The sequence below is a fragment of the Larimichthys crocea genome, chromosome X (genome assembly GCF_000972845.2).
Source record: "Larimichthys crocea isolate SSNF chromosome X, L_crocea_2.0, whole genome shotgun sequence".
NCBI classification, from domain to species: Eukaryota; Metazoa; Chordata; class Actinopteri; family Sciaenidae; genus Larimichthys; species Larimichthys crocea.
Genome location: NC_040020.1, coordinates 19,888,974 through 19,898,049, shown reverse-complemented (window position 1 = coordinate 19,898,049; position 9,076 = coordinate 19,888,974).

Genomic DNA, 9,076 nt, shown 5'->3' with positions numbered 1-9,076 from the left:
TACTACCGGACTATAAGCCTTTGTGTAGAAGCTTCTACAGCAGATGTGTATCTGATAGTGCTGTAGCCAAATTTAAGGAAGTGATTCCTTCAGCATTGAATTCAATGCCATGTCTAACTGTAACAGAGGACTTGTCTACTTTCTTTAGCCACTCACAAATAGACCATCTTGTTGATAGTATTACAGGCTCATTAAGGACAACTCTAGACTCTATTGCACCTCTGAAAAAGAAGATAATTAAACAAAGAAGGCTAGCACCATGGTATAGCCAGCAGACTCGTAAATTAAAGCAAGAGGCACGTAAATCTGAACGCAAATGGCGTGCCACTAAACTGGAAGAATTTCATCTAGCCTGGCAAGATAATCTCAAAACATACAGGAAGGCTCTCCGTAATGCCAGAGCAGCCTATTACTCTTCTTTAATTGAGGAGAATAAGAACAACCACAGGTTTCTCTTCAGCACTGTAGCCAGGCTAACAGAGAATCACAGCTCTACTGAACCATCTATTCCTTTAGGTCTAAGTAGCAATGACTTCATGAGCTTCGTTAATGATAAGATTATAACTATTAGAGACAAAATCCATCACCTCTTGCCCTCAACAGGCACTGATCTGCATTCTGATACAGCAAGTTTTGAAACAGCTGTAAAACCTGTTATGTATTTAGACTGTTTCTCTCCAATCGACCTTCGTCAAATAACTTTAATAATTTCTGCAGCTAAGCCGTCAACCTGTCTCTTAGACTCCATCCCAACCAGGCTGCTCAAGGATGTTTTACCTGTAGTTAGTAATTCGTTATTGGATATGATTAATCTGTCTTTATTATCAGGATATGTACCACAGTCCTTTAAGGTAGCTGTAATTAAACCTCTTCTTAAAAAGCCCACTCTAGACCCAGAGGTCTTAGCCAACTACAGACCGATATCAAACCTTCCCTTTCTGTCTAAGATACTTGAGAAAGCTGTAGCTAATCAGCTGTGTGACTTTCTCCATAACAATAGTCTATTTGAGGATTTTCAGTCAGGATTTAGAGTGCATCATAGCACAGAGACCGCAAAGTTACAAATGACCTCCTAATGGCATCAGACAAAGGACTCATCTCTGTACTTGTCCTGTTAGATCTTAGTGCTGCATTTGACACCATTGACCATCAATTCCCTTTTACAGAGACTGGAACATCAAATTGGTATCAAAGAACCGCTCTAAGCTGGTTTAAGTCGTATTTTTTAGATCGATCTAAGTTTGTTCACGTCAATAATGAATCCTCCATGGCATACCAAAGTTTGTCATGGAGTCCCACAAGGTTCGCACTAGAACCACTTCTATTCAGTTTATATATGCTTCCTTTAGGGAACATTATTAGGAATCACTCTATCAATTTTCATTGTTATGCTGACGACACCCAATTATATTTATCGATCAAGCCTGATGCAACCAATCAGTTAACTAAACTCCAAGCATGCCTTAAGGATATAAAAAGTGGATGACCTACAATTTTTTGATGTTAAATTCAGACAAAACTGAAATTCTTGTAATTGGACCCAAAACACCTCAGAAACTCTCTTTCTAGAGACTTAGTTACTTAGATGGGATCACCCTGGCCCCAGCTCCACCGTAAAGAATCTGGAGTTGTTTTTGATCAGGATTTGTCCTTTAACGTCCACATAAAACAAATTTCGAGGACTGCATTCTTCCACTTACGTAACATCGCTAAAATCAGACGCATTGTCTCTCCGGCGGATGCAGAAAAACTAGTCCACGCATTTGTTACTTCAAGGCTGGACTATTGTAACTCTTTGTTATCAGGCTGCTCTAAAAGTCTCTTAGGACTTTGCAGTTAATTCAGAATGCTGCTGCACGTGTTCTGACAGGAACCAAGATCAGAGATCACCATCTCTCCCATTTTGGCTTCCTTGCATTGGCTACTATTAAATCTAGAATAGAATTTAAAATTCTTCTCCTTACTTACAAAGCTCTTCATGGTCAGGCAGCATCGTATCTAAAAGAGCTCATAATACCTTACTACCCCTCTAGAACTCTGCGCTCTCAGGACGCTGGGTTCCGTGTGGTTTCTATAGTTTCCAAAAGTAGATTGGGAGCCAGAGCTTTCAGCTATCAGGCTCCTCTTCTGTGGAACAAACTACCTTTCTGGGTTCGGGAGGCAGACACGGTCAACACTTTTAAGAATAGACTTAAGACTTTCCTTTTTGATAAAGCCTATAGTTAGGGCTGGCTCAGGTCATCCCTTAGTTATGCTGCCATAGGATTAGACTGCTGGGGGACTCCACCCCCCACCCAGGGTTATGCCTAGCCAGGCACGGTATTGGTTAAAGATGCAGTCACATCTCCCTTACCGAAAACCCTCTCTCTCTCTCTCTCTCTCTCTCTCTCTCTCTCTCTCTCTCTCCTCTCTCTCCATCTCTCCATCTGTGGACATGTCTCATTAATGCATGTTACTAACCAAATTTCCCCGGAGTTTCTGTGCTCTGTCGCCACAGGTTCTCGTGGATCGTGGCTGCTGCTGTGATCCTGCGACGTCCACTACATATATTATTACTGTCATTATTACTACCATATCTGTTACTGTAATCATTTTTATCATTATTGTGATTCATTGTCATTTGTCAGTTATGTAATTGTACAATATGTTGTGTTGTTTGTCCTGTACACGTGACATCCATGCACGTCTGTCCGTCCTGGGAGAGGGATCCCTCCTCTGTGGCTCTTCCTGAGGTTTCTTCCACCTTTTTCCCTGTTAAAGGGTTTTTGTGGGCAAGTTTTTCCTCACTGGAACCGAGGGTCTAAGGACAGAGGGTGTCACTCCCTGTACAGATTGTAAAGCCCTCTGAGGCAAATGTACTTTGTGACTTTGGGCTATACAAATAAAATTGATTTGATTTGATAAATGGGTGTGGTACACTGTAAAAGAATTGACTTTTGATGAGTGTGTGGTGTGTGCAAAGGCCCCCACCACTGTACCAACAGTAATCCCAGAAAAATATTCATTTGAGGAATGCGCAAAGACACAGCAAAAAAAGTGTAGGGGAGGCAGATTTAATCCTCCAGGAAAGACGGTGAGAATATTTTCATTGCCAATGTGTGGTATTCAATGTAGATTAATTTACGGTTCCCAGAATACACATCGTCTGCTCAATCCATCACCTACAACAACTAGCAATCTGTGTGCTGAATTCAACCTGTTAACTCCTCAGAATGAGCCCCCTACAGACTACAAAATAGATGATACAGCTGATTATGAATGCTTTGCTAGTGGAGGCTTTGCTGATACCAGTAGAAACTGGAATGGAGTTGATGTAGGCAACACTACTGTAAATTGTAAAGTAACCTGGGTGTTGTCATGGTTTCCACATGCAAACATAACTCCGGCTTTCCCTACAACCCCTGTATGGTATGAAAACCCAAAACCAGTAGATCAGATATGCCTGAATATAACTATGACAGTGCCCAGCATCCAATTTTTATTTAAACAAACAACTGCTGTAGCTGATAGTTATTGGATGTGTGGAAAAGATCTTATTCTGCAGATCTACTTGTTTATTTGGATGCAATAGGGCAGCCTAGGGGAATCCCCGAAGAATTTAAAGCCAGAGATTAGGGCAGGACTGGAATCTATATTTTTTTGGATTACTCCTAACAAGAATGTGGATTGGATTAATTACATCTATTATAACCAGCAGCGTTTTATTAATTACACTAATGAGGCCCTTAAGGCCCTAGGGGAACAACTGCATGCAACAAGTAGAGTAGCTTGGCAGAACAGACAGGTGTTAGATTGGATGTTAGCTGAAAGAGGTGGGGTCTGTTACATGATTGGGGATCGTTGCTGCACATACATACCTAATAACACTGCACCAGGAGGAACATTCGCGGCAGCCATGGCTAAATTCAAGGAGTTAGGTGAAGAGGCATCTAGAAATGCTGGCAGGGATAAAACAGTATGGGATTGGTTTAGTGAAACCTTTGGTCAGTGAGGAGTTACATTTGCTAGAATAGGAGCAACAGTTCTGATTGTTTTGTTAGTAATTTCTGTAGTGGTTTGTTGCATCATACCCATACTGAGAAATGTGCTCATGAAGATTTTTGTTCGTCAGATGTCCATGATGGCAACCATGAAGGTGGCAGAGGCTCAACTGGCACAAGTGGTGGCTGCCTTGTAGGAGACTGACTTATAGGAGACCAGGCTAAGCCAGTCTAGACCGTGACTCCACACGCTAGATGTAAGTTCATCTTTTATGGTTGGCCCTAGGAATAAAGTTACTGGTTACGGCTGTTTCTGGAATTAATTCGCTGAATTAATTAAAGCTGGCTGCACAATGGCGGAGGAAAATGCCGACGGTGGCGCACTTGCGGATGATGTGGTATTACAGGGTGAAGCTAAGTGCGGTACTTGCCCCATTGCATTTTGTTCAGTTAAACTCTAAGACTGTGTCAGGCAAATTCCAAATCGCTGTGAGACCCCAGTTGCCAATAGCTAGTATTGATCTGATCCTCGGAAACGATTTGGCCGGGGGTAAAGTTTTCCCGTCTCCTGAGGTAATTGAAAACCCAATTGCAGATTTGTGCATTCCCAGTTCTGTTGCGCCGGGCTCACCGCCTTTGTTCCCTGTGTGTGCTGTAACCCGTGCTCGAGCCCGGAAACTTGGAGACTTGGTGGATCTCAGTTACTCTTTCATGACTACCTCTGATCCCACAGGCTCTCTCTCAGACAATAAAGAGACTGTTTTTGTAGAGCTTCAGCGTGATGATAAAACTCTGACTCTCTTAGTAGACAGAAAACAGCTAATGAATGCACAGAAAACGGATACCACTTTATCTACTTGTTTTTCTCTTGTTACAGATCCAAAATGTAATAAGTCTGGGTCCTACCTCATAGATGATGGGGTTCTGATGCGCCGCTGGTCCCCTTGTTCTGGTCCAGCATATGAGTCTGTCACTCAGGTTGTAGTGCCAAAACAGTTTTGCTTCCAGGTGCTAAGTTTGGCTCATGACCATAGCATGTCCGGTCATTTAGGCATTAGAAAAACCTATAATCGTATCCTCCGTTCTCAGGTCTCAGGTAAGCCGAACCAAGCGATCCCTGTAGCTCCATTAAAGCCCATCCCTGCCATTGGAGAGCCATTTGAACATGTTATCGTTGACTGTGTGGGTCCTCTGCCAAAAACCAAGTCCGGAAATCAGTATGATGTGTGTTGTGACCCTGAGGCTGTCCCGTTGCGCACATTAAAAGCCCGTGCCATTGTAAAAGCGCTTGTCAATTTTTTCTCCACCTTTGGCCTTCCAAGGCGCATTCAAAGTGACCAAGGAACAAATTTTACATCCAAAATCTTTGCCCAGTTCATGTCAGAGCTAAATGTGAACCACCACACTTCCAACGCTTATCATCCCGAGAATCAGGGTGCATTAGAGAGATTTCACCAAACTCTGAAAAGCATGCTTTGCAAATATTGTACTGAAACAAATCGTGAGTGGGATGAGGGATTGCCGCTGTTGTTTCAGTCCAGCTGATTTAGTGTTTGGCCACACCGTGCGTGGCCCTCTATGCCTGTTACAAGAGAAATTTCTCTCAAACAAAACTAGTTTGAGTGACAACGTTCTGGACTACGTTAGCTCCTTTAGGGAGAGACTGCATCACGCGTGTGATTTGGCCCGTGATTCACTCTCCACTGCTCAGTCCAAAACGAAAACGCATTTTGACAAAGTCTGTCGTACGGACCTTCATGCCTGGTGACCGCGTACAAGTTCTTCTACCCCTTGTTGGTTCTAGTCTGCAGGCAAAGTTTTGTGGTCCATATGTAGTTGACTAGTTGGTCTCGCTGTTAGCTCAGCGAGACCAACTATGTAATCCACACTCCCGATCGCAGGAAAAAAAACTTGCGTATGTCACATTAATATGCTGAAAACATATGTTGACCGGGAGAAGAGCACTCCATCTCCCATAGTTGCACCTGTTGTCATGGTGTCTAATGCACAGCCCCCATATGATCCCGGGGATGATGGGTTGAATGACAGATGCAGCTCCCTTTCATGTGCACACCTCAGAAATTCCGAAATCTTATCAAATCTAGATGCCCATCTGGCGCACCTGTCTGACTCTGCCAAGTCTGATGTTAGCAGGCTCATACAAAGTTATCCGACACTCTTTGGTGACATCCCCACACAAACTAATGTGCTTTACTATGATACTGACGTGCATGATCACCCCCCGATAAAACACGCATACAGAGTTCATCCGACAAAACGTACCATAATGCAACAGGAGGCAAAATATCTGGTTGAAAATGGTTTTGCTGTGCTGAGTACTAGCCCATGGAGCTCTCCTTCGCTTTTAGTTACAAAATCTGACCAGACTCCACGTTTTTGTAATGACTATCGCAAGGTAAATGCCATTACTAAACCAGACTCTTTTCCGCTTCCTCGCATGGACGACTGTCGATCAGGTGGGTTCAGCCAAATATGTCACAAAACTAGATCTCCTAAAAGGATATTGGCAGGTTCCCTTGACCCCACGTGCCTCTGAAATAAGTGCATTTGTCACTCTGGACCATTTTCTACAGTATACAGTCATGCCATTCGGTCTGAGAAACGCCCCAGCCACTTTTCAGAGGTTCATGAACACAGTTCTGCGCGGTGTGAGTAACTGTGAGCAGGGCCGGTCTTAGCTATGGGCAATGTGGGCGACCGCCCAGGGTGCAGTCTCTGTGAGGGCCCGGAAAAAAAAAACCTCGCCAATTTTCTATACCGCTCATCAAGTTAGCGGAGCGGGCACCCCTGGTGGTTCGCCCCCAGGGCGCAAATGTGGCCAAAACCGGCGCTGACTGTGAGGTTTACCTGGATGATATTGTGGCTTATTCCTCCAGCTGGACTGAACATATGAAAACCCTCTCTGAAATTTTTTATCATTTGTGTAAGGCTTCCCTAACCCTCAATCTGGCCAAATGTGAGTTTGGGAAGGCTGTTACCTATTTAGGTAAGATAGTGGGACAAGGTTGTGTCTGTCTCGTGACTGCTAAGGTCATAGATTTCCCAGCTCCCCAAACACACCGTGAGCTCCGCTGTTTTCTGGGGATAGCTGGGTATTATCGTGGCTTTTGTAAGAACTTTTCGGATGTAGTGGCTCCACTGACAAGCTTAGCAAGCCCCAAAGTTCCTTTCCTGTGGTCAGAGAAATGCCAGTTTGCTTTTGAGGCCGTTAAAGCGCTTCTCTGTAGTGCGCCTGTGCTCGCTGCTCCAAATTTTGCGCGTCCCTTTAAGCTGGAGGTGGATGCCAGTGCGCTTGGTGTAGGTGCAGTGCTTCTCCAGGAAGATGAACGTGGCATCGACCATCCAGTCTGCTACTTTTCTAAAAAGCTCAATAAACACCAGCTAAATTACAGCACTATTGAAAAGGAGGCTTTGGCCCTGCTATTGGCGTTGCAGCACTTTGAGGTGTACCTTGGTTCTAACCCTGCAGCAACCGTCGTCTTCTCCGATCACAATCCGCTCGTATTCCTAACTAGAATGCAGAATAGCAATCAGCGCCTTATGCGTTGGTCCTTACTGCTTCAGGACTTTAATGTCGACATTCGTTATAAAAAGGGCTTAGACAATATAATGGCTGATGCACTGTCTAGGTCTTAGTGTGTCAAACATTTCCTGTTGGGAGGAAATGTTTGTTCTTAGGTGGGGGGGTGTTATGACCCAGGGTCATTATTTTGTGTTATGTGTTATTTTGTGTTATTGTTCCTCCCTGCCTAGGGGTGGTGCTACCACCTTAGGTTCTCACCCTCTCTCCAGGTGCTGCCTGCCAATTGGTTGATTGACTGGGGGATCACCTATAAATGGCCGCCGCCGGGATTCATTCGGCCTCTCTCTTGACCCGACCTCACTCCCAACCGTGCCAGACCGTATTGTATTGTATTGTACTGTGTTGTGTTCTGTGCTGTAGCAGACTTTAGTTTAGCAGTCCAGGTAGTAGTAGTAGGGGTGAGTAGCTCTTTTGGTTTTTCTCCTTTTCTCCTGTTTATTTTATAGGGAGGCAGGTTAGAACCCTGTATTTTGTTTTCTGGTTTTGGTTAGGTAAGTTAGTTTTGGGTCAGATTGTTTTGTTTGTTGTTTTGGGCGATGCTCACCCTGAAGTTTTACACTACCACTTTTGAAATAATAACAATAATTGAATAAATCATCTTTGGTTGGACTGCAGCGCTGTGGCTTTGGTCATTCTTGGGAGTGGGGGAAAGAGGGAGCGTCCTTTTTCTTGTTATGTTCGGTTCCCCTAGGCCGGACGTAACAGCTCACTGTCACTCAGATTTTTCATATTTTGTCTGTTCGACGTTTGAGCTGCTGCATCTGCTCACACACACACATGCTGCGCTCCCTCGGTTGCCTATATAACTAAATATTTAATGAAAGTGTCGGAGCAGCTTACTGTATTCAGACGGGACGGCGTTGGCTTTAAACCGCTGATGGGATATTTATGTCTGTGCAGGCAGACGGCTGCTGTGCCGGCGCCGGCCTTTTGAAGTCCTCTCCTCATGAGGGATGGAGAAGAACAGTACGAGACGGAGGAAAGATGGAGGCATTAGCAGCCGCAGACTGCTTGCTGTTAATTGATTGCTCTCCGCTGAGACACCTGATGTGCCGTTATTATTGCGGTGGGATTTCTCACAGTTTTCCCTGAGGTGATTTGGGGAGTGCAGACGCTGCTGAATCAGTGTTTGGGCCTGCTGTGGACGGGTCGCTGCAGCTGCAGGTGGTGCAGGACTGCACCTGTTTGTTCTGAAGCTAAAGCTGAAGTTGTTGAGTTATTATCCACATCCCACTCTCTCCTTTTCTCTTCTTAGCTTCCTCCGTCAGCGTCCTCTTCACTCTCTTCTCCTCTGCCATCATGTCCATAGAGGCTGCTGAGCCTGGTTACCTCCTTACATTTAGCTTCAACATTTAGATTTAGATTTAACATTTATATTTCAACATTTAGATTTATATTTATATTTAACATTTAGATTTTCTATTTACTTTTATTTAACATTTAGCTTCAAACATTTAGTTAGATTATATTAACATTTAGATTTATATTTAAC